Source organism: Bombina bombina, chromosome 4 (genome assembly GCF_027579735.1).
Source record: "Bombina bombina isolate aBomBom1 chromosome 4, aBomBom1.pri, whole genome shotgun sequence".
NCBI classification, from domain to species: Eukaryota; Metazoa; Chordata; class Amphibia; order Anura; family Bombinatoridae; genus Bombina; species Bombina bombina.
The window spans coordinates 559,720,404-559,734,038 of record NC_069502.1 but is presented as its reverse complement, the minus strand read 5'-3'; positions in this window follow the sequence as shown (position 1 = coordinate 559,734,038).

Below are 13,635 nucleotides of genomic sequence, written 5' to 3'. Positions count from 1 at the left end.
CCAAAAGATTTCGATCCTCTCCATCCTCGGCCTCCTCTTCTTCCCTCCCAGCTGCTGGATCACAAAGTCTGGACCCGAGGGCCAGTGCAGCTGCTTCTCCGTCCGGTGGCCTGGGAGGAGCCGAAGGAGAATCTGAATCAGGTAACTATCCAAACTTCATATAATATATTAATATTGGATTAGACTTTTAAGAAATGTGTATATAGTCATATATTCAACCTATATAGATCTCACAACATACGCTACATATGATGTTTAGATATATGAATTTAGATTAGTCACACATGAAATAGGAGTGATGTTTCTTGCGCTCTCCAGAATATGCGTCACAGAGCGAAAAGGGAATTGCGTATCCGTGAAATCACTATCATCCGCCATTTCATACATTGACTATCGAATCATAACCCAGTTATAAATATTATTTGTTATTGTTCAATATTACCAAATATACGATTTCAATCTCGTAATACACCCAATTGCAAATATATTTTAAGTCTTTATGAAATGATACTCATCACACTACTATATCCAAATTAATTCCGATTCACGGATGCGTAACTCCGCTTGGAATCATTGCGCAATGATCACGAAAAATAGAATTGCGCACACACGTGAACATGTGTTTCCTGTAACTGGCATCGCTTTACACATTTTTTTTCAAATGTATATGTTAATTAGTATATATGTGAAGAATACAGTATCCTTATTTACAATCTTCTACATTCTAAAAACTATACTAGCAAGATCAAAATAAACAATGAACTATCTCCATCAAATGATGAGAATGCAAGAACACAACAAATGAATTAAAGCTACAGTCAACAACATAACAGATTGAAAATAAGAGTACAGGATATATTTTTGAATACATTAATTGAGGAAACAGCGAACTCATGTGAATAAAAATAGATTATTAGTTTGTCAATGTAAATTATTACAAAAAATGTTTTTCTCCATGGCCTGATTTGTATTAATGATATCCAATCCTCATTGAATATATTACAGATCTGGATGTTGGTGCTGGAACCTCAAGCCAGGGCTTGCCACAGTATGGAATGTCTCGTTTTAATTTACATTTGTCTTAGAAACATGGACATAACATTACATAATACATCCACATTGATCGATATTTATATGGATACTCTAATTCTCTTTTCTTGTTAGTTTAAATTAAGAATCACAAATCAAATTTTGGATTACATTGTAATACAAATCTAAAATTCGGACTATTTGAAGATATCCCTTCTATTCTTGATATCTTCATTTTACTGTAATATTATTTTCATGGCCAATTTATATTCTGCCCCTGTGTAGTGCTTGATATTTTTGGGATACATTTTGACAACAATCACACATTTTTGCATATGTTTCGATTTTTAAAAATATACATTACATACATTTTTTGTTTCTAGTCATTTAAGGGACATGAAAACTAACTTTTAAATTTACTGATTTAGACACGTGACTTGCAGGAATATTTTTAACATTTGATTAGCTAAATTGCTTCAGTCTATTGTTATCGTTATTCTAAAATCATATCTAGGTCGGTTTAGGTTAAGCAATGCATTACTGGGATTAACCGGCTGTTTTTTTTATGCAGAAATTTGCCTATTTTCATAGGTTCAACTCATGTGTTCAGATAACAGTAGTACATAGTTGCTCCTTTAAAAATAAAATATAACACAATGAAGCAAAAAAGTCCAAAATAAGTCTATTATCAATTTTGGATAAATCACAGGCTTGATTTTAATAAAAAAATAATCCAATTACACATTTTGAGCTTCATGTCCCTTTTAGAGAGGATAATTAAAGAATCTTGATGATATCCTTAAATAACATATTAGATTGTAATTGCATGCTCCATCCCATTCATTACATCAACAAATGGACTCGACAATTCATTAACAGCGACATTGTCAAATCCAGATATTTTAATATTAAAGGGACACTGACCAAAAATTATTTCTGTTGTCATTCAGATAGAGCATGCAATATTAATCAACTTTATAATTGACTCCTATAATCATATTTTCTTTATTCTTTTGGTATCTTTATTTGATAAGCAAGAATGTAAGTTTAGCTGCGGGTCCATTTATGGGGACCGACCTGGGTTGTTCTTGCTGATTGGTGGATACCTTCAACGACCAATATTTATTGTTAAAAATAATTGCTTAGCTGCCTTTAAAAAAAAAAATTAAAAAAAAAATTATATTAGGAGTCAATGTAAAATTCTAATACATTTTTTTTACAAGTGAAATCAATGATTTCTAAAATTGATGTCAGTGTCCCCTTAATAAGCAATAGATTCATTCATCCTTACATTGTTTGGATGAAACAATATTGATATATAAATCACATATTCACTCTTGGACTTACTTTATAGATATAAGCATACTCTAACAGCACCATGATTACATATTTTGAATAATAACTTCTGTTTGGTATTGTGATCAATATGTGTTGTGTCCTAAACAAGATTACTGTACATTGCACAAATGGATCAATGTGCCACATGGCTTTGTTTAGATTTGTCACCAGTTGTTATTCCAAATGTTGTTTGTGTGTATTCTTTTCAAAACATTGATCAATGGGTATATTTAGATATGCAATAGAATCATATGAGATGAATTGTCTGTCTAATATAGTCAGAAATTAAACATATGTTAAAGACATCTTTTTATTCAGAATCACCTTATTTCACTCATGCATTTATTCTTCAGATTACTGCTCTATTCTTCACATTTCTAAGTATATTATTCTTAAAAATCGATACTGATGTGATTTAGTGATGTCCAAACTGTGTTCACTAATATATATCTATATCATTCATAGATATAGTTGTTGTGGGGAGCCCAGAGGGATCCAGCACCGACACTGAGCTGCCTTTGCAGTCTTCTGGTAAGTCCATTGACTCATTCATATGTCATTGAAGGTGTATTTGTAATCAATATTATGATCATGATTCTGATGAAGCATTACATTTGACTAAAACATATCATTTACTCCTCTGATTATATATCAATTCTTACTCATTGAGAATAACAAATCTAATGTCATTTGTATGCTCCATCAAAATGATGTAAATCATAACTTTGGCTGTGTATATCTTTAATGCAACATTGATGTGTGTCTTTGAGCAACAGTAACATATGTTATAATATCTGATCTTAACATGTGCACAACATGTTATGTTTTATAGAGATTAATGTAACATGTGGGACGGAGGAGGAAGAGGCTCCCTTGGAGTCTGATGGTATGTGAAATATATCTAACATGTATCCAACATGTATTTTTTTTTGTAAACATTCTCTGGAAGAAAATCAAAGTCTACAGCTTTGGCACTTTAAAAAGTATTATTCCATTTATTTTAGAATACACTACTGCCCCCTTTCTATATCAGAATATGTGGATGAGAGGGCGCTAAAGCTAGGAAAAAACACCTCACTTAATCTGCAAAAAAAAAATATAATAAGGAATGGATCAACAATGTGAGGAAATTTAAAAAAAGTTTTTTACTGCAATGAAACACATAGAATATATAAGGGACGTCTCCCTAGTACAAATACATGATTATAATTTACATAAAACATAAAAAATACAAGGTAAAAACTAGATCATGATTGGTAATACACTATCTGAAATCACTTGCTAGAATACCACCCAAAAGAAAAAAATATTGTATATGAAAAATATATATACAAAAAAGAAAAAAAGAAAAATAAGAAGAATGAGAAAAATTAAATGTGATCAGAGATCTTGTTAGAAACAAAAAAGTCAACAGTTCATCAAATAATTGCTAAAAGTTCATAATGTAAAAACAATAGTAATGTCCATAAAATAAACAAGTTGATACCAAGATAAAGCTGATGTGAGGGTTGATAGATTAATTGTCTAAATTGTAGTTGATACTTTTCCGTTGAATGTAACTTTTATAAATTGCAACTATGTTGCTCAACGAAAGTGAACGTACTGAAAGATTAATGTTCCACCCTTTCTATATCATGCAGCATGAACATATGCTTGGATTATTCTTTCATTTATGTATGATTTGTAATTCATGACATCATGATGTCACATGCATATTCCAGGCCAAACCACAATAATCATTTTCTTATTGTACAGACAGTCATTGCTATTCATCTGAGTGCCTATATGCATACCATATCCTTATGTCATCATTGTTTATAAATTCAAAACCACTTCTAAGTATATCTAAAACATAATCATGTTAAAATGCCTTGATTTGATTTCATGATGTATGAGATGTTAATATATCTTTATTATATATTTCAGATGGAACCTCCACTTCTGGGCATCATTTTCCCGCCCATGCCCAGGCCCCTGCCCCTCCCCAGGTAGAAGCCCCTCCACAGGCCCAAGCCCCTCCCCAGACAGAAGACCCTCCCGGCCCTTCCCATTCCTCCTGTCCTGTCCCTCCAAAAACACGCCCCTTAGCCCCCCTTCGCCGCTCTCCCCGTCTTTTGGCCCGTACAGCTCCCCCACCTGCCCAGCCCCCAACTCACCAGGCCCCTGACTCCCCAGCTGTACGGGCTACCCCAGAGCGGCAGCACATCCCTCCCCAGCCCAATCCCATCCCTCCCCCCTGTCCCAACCTTCATTGTCCTGGGTGTCGGATTGTCCTTCCCAGGCACAGCTGTAAGTATCATTCTAAATCAACATTATAAGATATTTAAAGGGACACTGAAGGCAAATTGTTTCTATTGTGATTCAAATAGAGCATGCAATGTTAAGCAACTTTATAATTTACTCCTCTTATCAATTTTTCTTCGTTCTCTTGCTATCTTTATTTAAAAAAAGAAAGGCACCTAATTTTTAAAACTATTCTGAACTCTGGACATAACTTTTTTATTGGTGGATGAATTTATCCACCAATCAGCAGGGACAACCAAGGTTGAGCACCGAAAATGGGCTGCCATATAAACATTATATATATAATCATTGAAAACCAATTAAAGGGGAGAACATTTTTGACTAAACTGTCCCTTTAATGGTTTATGTCTGAAGAACATATTTAATGTGTAAATAATCAGTCTCTAAAATTTAATTTTAAGAATGATTTGTCTTTATTATTACAATGGATCTTTGCTCAATTTTTATTATGTTGTGTAATTATCATTAATATTTTTTAATTTCTTTATTTTAGGTTGTGACTCAACATGGCTCATGCTAGAAGCTCTAGCACATATAGAGCAGGCCGTGTTGAGGAACACGCTGTTCCTGAGAAGGATGCAGGACACCATGCATGCCCAGCTACAGGTTCAGCGTTCGACTCTACAACGTGTAGAGTCAACGCTTGAATCTGGAGCTGGACATGCACAGGACGATGAAGGTGATGCCCAATAAGTGGAGGAACTGGAGATGCTCCAAGGGCGCAGATACGAATCTTCCGTCCACATGTTGCTGTTTTTTATTTTTTTGTTGCCATTTGGCCTTTTTTTGTTGATTGTTGTGCCTGTTGCACTCTTTTACCTTGTCAAATGGCTCCAATGGGGCTGTGCTGGCCTTTGTTGGCCCTTGTCAACTCCCTCCAAGGACTGTGATGCACTCTTTTACCTAGTCAAATGGCTCCAATGGGGCTGTGCTGGCCTTTGTTGGCCCTTGTCAACTCCCTCCAAGGACTGTGATGCACTCTTTTACCTTGTCAAATGGCTCCAATGGGGCTGTGCTGGCCTTTGTTGGCCCTTGTCAACTCCCTCCAAGGACTGTGATGCACTCTTTTACCTAGTCAAATGGCTCCAATTGGGCTGTGTTGGCCCTTGTCAACTCCCTCCAAGGACTGTGATGCACTCTTTTACCTTGTCAAATGGCTCCAATGGGGCTGTGCTGGCCTTTGTTGGCCCTTGTCAACTCCCTCCAAGGACTGTGATGCACTCTTTTACCTTGTCAAATGACTCCAATGGGGCTGTGCTGGCCTTTGTTGGCCCTTGTCAACTCCCTCCAAGGACTGTGATGCACTCTTTTACCTTGTCAAATGGCTCCAATGGGGCTGCGCTGGCCTTTGTTGGCCCTTGTCAATTCCCTCCAAGGACTGTGATGCACTCTTTTACCTTGTCAAATGGCTCAAATGGGGCTGTGCTGGCCTTTGTTGGCCCTTGTCAACTCCCTCCAAGGACTGTGATGCACTCTTTTACCTTGTCAAATGGCTCCAATGGGGCTGCGTTGGCCCTTGTCAACTCCCTCCAAGGACTGTGATGCACTCGTTTAGCTTATCAAATGGCTCCAATGGGGCTGTGCTGGCCTTTGTTGGCCCTTGTCAACTCCCTCCAAGGACTGTGATGCACTCTTTTACCTTGTCCGATGGCTTCAATGTTTCAGATTTTTCAACATGTTTTTGGTCAACGTTATCTTATTTCTTTATGTTTTATGACATAATAATAAAATACATGTCATTCCACTATTCTTTGTCCTCTTTATTCATGTCATTGATTGAAATATATAGTTTATGTGGTTAATCCTTAAAGGGACCTGAAACCAAATAATGGTCTTTCCTGATTCATAAATATAATACAATTGTAAATTAATTTAATATTTACATCTCCAAATTAATTTGATTCATTTTCTTGATATACTTTTCATCAAGGTTTATCTTTGCAAGATTAGGATTAGCATTGTAATGAATTTATATATATATATATATATATATATATATATTGCTGTTTGTATATATATATATATATATATATATATATATATTTATATGTATATTTTTATTTTCACATCCATGTGTTCATTTGTAAACTATTTGTGAATTGATGCACATTTAACAAATGACCCCAGGATTGATACAATGAGATCATTTCTGTAAATTATAAATTTGATGTAAATAGTATCCTCTCTCTGAATCCTGAAACTGAATTGTTTGTATTTCATGTCCCTTTAAGTGATGCTGAGCACAATTGTTAAGGAATGGATATGCATTTCTAATGCATTTTTGTCCTTTTTACATGAACATGGACATATAATCTTTTTTTAAAAAGACTATTTGAATGTTGACAGCACATGTATTCCAATTTCACTTATATCTTATTGTAGTAGTGTAACAAAATCAATCACTGTGTGTAATGCGCATATTTTAGATGATTAATATCTTTCTCTTATTAATTTTTATATTTAATTATGCAACAATATACGGCCATAGATAGGCTGACCATATTTAAACTTGAATAAGTGACACGTTTGATCAATACATGTGTCATTATTGTTATTCCCAAAAAATATAAACATATCTGAAAACATCAATGACATATGTATTTCTCATGTGTACCTTTTAAATGGTAAAGATGGACACCATAGCTATAGGTAACATATAATATATAACACATCCCTATTTTCCTAATGCATCTCCTAGCATTATTTCTCTGTTAAAGGGACATGAAACACAACAATCCAAAGATTTAAATTTATTTTTAAAATGTATTTCAAATTGCAATGTCGTAAATAATTGTGTAACCTAAAATGTTTTTTTCATGTCTATTTAAACCATGCTGCTTGCTAAATAGTTTAGTTAATAATCCTCTGCTTCTACTGAAATATCTCTTTATTTTCAATAATGGATTCTATTTCATATATCACAGTATTACGTTATCTAGCGTGACATTCATAGCTAGCAATATAGCACATACTAGTTTATAAAATATAAATAAGTTTCTTATTGATATGCCAAGCTGTCAAATGAGTCCTTGTATTGGCTGACGTTTTTACTCGATCTCGGATGCACCATGTTGCTTAAGACGTCACCTGCCAGGCTGTCCAATGAGTCTTTGTATTGGCTGACGTTTTTACGCGATCAAGAATGCGCCTTTTATTGTATGAAGTTTTTACGCGATCAAGGATGCGCCTTTGATTGTATGTTGTTTTTACTCGATCAAGGATGCGCCTTTTATTGTATGGCGTTTTTACGTGATCAAGGATGCGCCTTTGATTGGATGGCGTTTTTACGCGATCAAGGATGCGCCTTTGATTGGATGGCGTTTTTACGTGATCAAGGATGCGCCTTTGATTGGATGTTGTTTTTACGCGATCAAGGATGTGCCTTTTATTGTATGGCGTTTTTACGTGATCAAGGATGCGCCTTTGATTGGATGGCATTTTTACGTGATCAAGGATGCGCCTTTGATTGGATGGCGTTTTTACGAGATCAATGATGCACCATGTTAATTAAGACGTCACATGCCAAGGTTGAAAAACCGTCTGATTGGATTACGTAGTCCCGCAATATTTGAATTTGCACGTAACCCACGTTTGTGAATGAGAAGCCAAGTTTAAAACCATGGCGCGTATGGATTGTGTGAATCATGTACATTGTTGACCCATAGCTGATAAAGAACACAACATTCTCTTTTGATGGCTGTCTCGTTGAATAAACAAATGAAAGCAAAATGTTTTCCTGCATAAGATATTTTGAGGCAAGTGCGAATGTATGAATATAGTCCATCTTGTTTAATATGTTTATCAACAATATGTTCCTTTATATGAATAATGACTGTGTTGTGTATAATTTTCAACATATCGAATTCCGAAAGATGCGCTATTGTATTTGAATCAAGTAATCAATATGCATTGACCTTTATCATATGCTAAATATATGAGATGCCTACTTTTTCAAGATGTTATGTCGTGGTATTTTTTATTAAAGGGTCATTATACACTAATTTTTAAAACACATATATGTTTTTTCTATCTATTTCTATATTGTTTTTTTTTTATAATAAATGTCTATTTTTGATTATGTTTAAATAACATTGCAGTGATTTTCTGACTCCTCCCCAAGCCTCAAAGTTTGATGTGAGTACCATCAGCTACCTTCTCCAGCTTGCTCCTGTTTGTGTAAAGGGTCTTTTCATATGCAAATGAAGGGGTATTGTCTTATTTCCCACTTGGAATGGGCTTTCCAGCTATCTTTTCAACATAGCTAAACAGATTTTATAAGTAAGTCTTTAAAACATTTTCTCATGGATGTTGATATCAGTATGTGGTCATCTGGTTGTTTATAGTAGTATCTATTACATGTAGTTGTCTGAAAATGATTGTATACTGTCCCTTTAATGTAAATGTTGAGTATTGTGTAATGTATGAGTTCCACATTGTTTAATCTCCAAATATATTAGTGTGAGCATATATTTCTAAGGTAACTCATAAAAGGACCTGAAACCATATTCCTTCTAAATTAAATGTCTTACTTAAAAAAATTCAAACACAATAATGTCTCTTTAAGAAAATAGACTTTATTTAACACGTCATTAGAAATCCTATTCCAATATTTTCTTGTTTGAACAAGTACATGTAGAATAGATATACCAACAATCAAAGAATTAGCATATGTTAGCATATGTAAGTTTTTAAAGGGACAGTCTTGAAAACCAATAATGATTTTAATGTTGAAAAAAGCAATTGTTTTTAAAAAAATTATCTCAAACGTTTCTCACCAATTTATCATAGTTCTCTTGTTATTCTTAGTCGATAGCTAAACCTAGGAGGTTCATCGGCTCATTTCTTAGAGCTTGAAGAGTGCATGTAATCTGAATGAATTTTGACCACTAGAGGGCATTTTGTTATAAATTTCATATAGAAAACATTGAGCTCATACAGCATAGTTACCCTGGATTGATCAGTGATTGGCTAAAATGTTGGTCTGTCAAAATAACCTAAATAAGTGGTCATTTTTCAAAGGCATAGATACAAGGGTAATCACATAAGTCACATGTGTATTTCTCTAAGTTTTTTTTTTTCAAAACTTGATAATGGGTAATACAGTGTTTTCTTTGTAAACAACAATAATGTTCTGACTGTCCCTTTAAGCTGTGTTATTGGCATTCAAACCATAATATACCATCATGTATAATTGTAATGGTCATTTTGTTTGAGATTAGGGAAACAGTTTGGACATCACATCACAGAAACCAATCAATGGAATGAACAAGGATAGGTATGTGATGATGTGGTGTCCACACACTTGTAACCCACACTCTGCAAACAACCTGCCTTCATGGACCCGGTCCCATAGAAGCAGATTATATGCAGAGTGTGGTCCACAAGTGTAAGAAGACCACATCATCACATACCTATCCATTACACATTAAATAACCAAAAATATATATACCAAAAAATACTTACTTCCTCTTCCTTCCCCTCTTCCCACGAGACTGAGGCTCTGGGGGGGGCAACTGCCCCCTCCGAAGAGTTCTCATGGGAGATGTTTGGGGAAGAGGGGAAGGAGGAGTACTGGGATGACGAGGCTGAGGAGGAGATTGAGGAGTACCAGGAGAAGATGGCCCAGTAGCAGATGGCCCAGGTTCAGATGGCCCAGTAGCAGATGGACCAGGTTCAAATGGCCCAGCAGCAGATGACCCAGCATGCGCCTCCCGGAGGAACTGAAATAGATCTTGGAGAATCTGCACAAGCTGGTTTTGGCCTTGTATAACTTCTCTTTGGCCTTGTATAACTTCTCTTTGGCCTTCTCGAATGGCACGAATATCTTCTGACATCTGGACTCGAGTTTGAATATATTCCCTCCGGGAGGCACGCATCTGTTCTTGAAAATCCAGCAATACCTACACCTCGGCTATCTCCTCCTCAGGTACTGCTGGTGCACGGCGGGCTGCTGGTGCACGGTGGCCTGCTGGTGCACGGCGGGCTGCTGGTACATGGCGGGCTGCTGGTTCAAGAGGGGCTGCTGGTGCAAGAGGGGCTGCTGGTGCAGGGATCTCTTCGGCAGTGGGGGCGGCTTCTTCTTCTGAGTATAGAGGGATGTCTTCGATGTCTCCCCGAGTTGGCAATTCATCCCCACCACTCTCATACCTGGGTGAAGGAGGAGCCTGTGGTTGCTGTGCTGGCTCCTCCCCAGACTCTGTATATTGTAAAAATAAAGAAATGTATATATTAGCATAGTTCCAAATAAAGATGTAAATGCTTTTGCTTACAATATAATTACAAATGCAGCCTCATAAATCCACTTTGAAATATAACAATCAATACGATTTCCGCATTTTCCAAACCGTGTTTGTGATATCTATCTGGTCAATCTGAATGTTTTTTATTTTGTTTTCAGTCTGTTTAAATGCACACCCAACCTGTAGCCTAGATACTAATGTAATCGCAAAGTAATTGTGAATGCGTTTACGTAATAATGTGTAAAAAAGCGTAATAGCATTAATCATATTCTTAAATACATTCTTTAGTTTTGATGTTGAGAAATTATTAAATGAGCTTACCGTCAGATGAGAGTGGCAGGTTCCCGGTATCAACTCCTCCGATACTGACTATGGCCACCTCGGAGATGCTGGGACGCAACATTTCCTCCCATTGGGTATACTCCACGGTCATTGGAGGCCCGCCACCGGTTGCTGTTGCATGTTGGTACTCCCGAGACATTTTTTTTTTCAGCTCCATTTTGCAGTCCCGGTAGCGATGTTTAATGGATTCGACATCCCTGTTGTGGCCCCCTACTGCATCCCTGATCTCCAGCCAGAGATTCCTCTTCTCCCTCGGGGTGGCCTTCTGAGCTTGCAGCCTCCTAGCCCTCAGCATATATGCCTCTACAAGGGCCTCCTTCTCCTCCATAGTATACCTCGCCTCCCTAGTCAGCTTGGCCTTCCCCTGTGATGGTGTCCTCTGTTTCCCAGACTGTGAAGCCCTACTCTGTCCGCCACTGGGCCCAGCCACTTGTTCATCTTGAACTAAGTGGCTGGGTCCACCCACCGCTTCCTCCCCCCCTTCCTGTCCTGTTCCTCTCCCTCTCCCCTGATTAATCTCCTGCCTGCCCTCCTCTTCCATGTCTTCCCTACACTGATCCCTAACTCCTACAACAAAAAGTGAATGTGCCCAAATGAAAGGGGGTCAAAATAAATAAAAAGACAAAAAAAGTGCTCAAAGTGTGAAAGGGATATAAATAAAAGAGGGTAAGAAGTATTTAACAAACAAAAATGTATAAGAAGACTAAAATGAGGATATGTAAACTAAATGTAACGATGGGATGGGTATGGGCTTCAAAGGAATGGGGTATGGGATTACAGGGAATGGGGTATGGGATGAAAGGGAATGGGATTACAGGGAAAGGGGTATGGAGTGTAGCATGAGAGGGGATGGGGTATGTAGTGTTATTGATAAGTGTATGTATGTATTGAATGTGTTTTCGTGTAAATGTGTTACGTATACAGAAAAAGCACTCGCACACTCAACAAAACCAACTCTCGCTCACTACCGCTCTCTTACTATCTCACACTACAAATAACTAACTCACACCAGCACTAACTAACTCACGCTACCACTAACTAACTCGCACAATAACACTAACTCACTCACAATAACACTAACTCACTCTCTCACACTAACACTAACTCTCCCAATAGCACTAACTCTCACAATAACTCACTAAATCTCTAATCTCCAAAAACCCACCAGCAACACAGTCAAAGAAGCCATGCTTGTGTCGTGCTTATATACCCTGTGTAAATGATTAATGATGTAACGGTTTGCCTTGTAAATTGTGTTCAGGTGTGCTTTGTTAGTAATTAGTATGTGTGCAATGTGTATTAGTTGTGTGAATTTGCGCATGCTCATATTGAGTTAGTATTTGTGGAATGTGTAGAATGCGATGATGTCATAGTGATCGTTTTCCATAACATTGTCCAATAGTATTATGTGTAAATGTTGATTTGTCATGGTGTCGTATTTGTGAAGTGTTGTAAATGTTTGTTTGTACTAATATTCCGTAATGTTGAATGCGAGTGTTTTGCTTGTGTATGAGTGTGCATTATTTTTTCCGTTTTGTTTTGTTCCGTGTTTCCGGATCGTAAGGTATATATGTATTCCTCGTTTAGTGTAATGTTTGATTTTCCCCGCTTGTGAATGTGTAATGCGTGTGTGCTATGTTTTGTGATTGTTATTACATTTTCATTTTGTTTTTATTGTGCATTATGTGGTATAGGTCATATGACCGAGCAGTGTGTATTTCTCGCGAGATCGAGTGTTAGTTGAAAAAAGCGTGCTTTTCTGATTTCTCATTGATCTCTATGGGAGACTGTCTAATGCGGGCATGATCACGCGTATAAAATATACGCGTTAGGAGTCGCGTTAGGAGCTTGTTTTGAAACTCATAGTACCAGCGTTAAAAACTAACGCAAAACTCTAAATCTAGGCGATAGATTTTAACGTTCTTAGAAGCTTCGTTTTTACAATATAGTGAGTTCACATTTATGTTCTGTAAACGTGGTATAAGTTAAAAACAGAGATTTTGAAGTTGACTTTACTAACCCTTTACAGAAAACCCAGATTACAATTTAGTAGAAAATAACATAAAATCACAGTACTAATACTACCCGTCTTAATACTACCAGTCTCTTTCAGTAACGTGGTTAAAATATTAGACAAAGGCCAAAGCTTAATAAATGAATTGTTTATTATGCTAAAAATATTATGCACAATGCATTATTAATAAAAAAGTTGTTACAAGTAAAATTACACACAAGCAAACAGTTTTAAAATAAAAGGGAGAAATAACAGATTGTATACTTTTCTAGTCTTAATATCTGTGCCAGAAAGATGGTATGAAGCAATGGGTTCTTACTCCGTTAGTAACAGCTTCCCTTGTAAGAATGACCATTTCAGTGTTAAAAC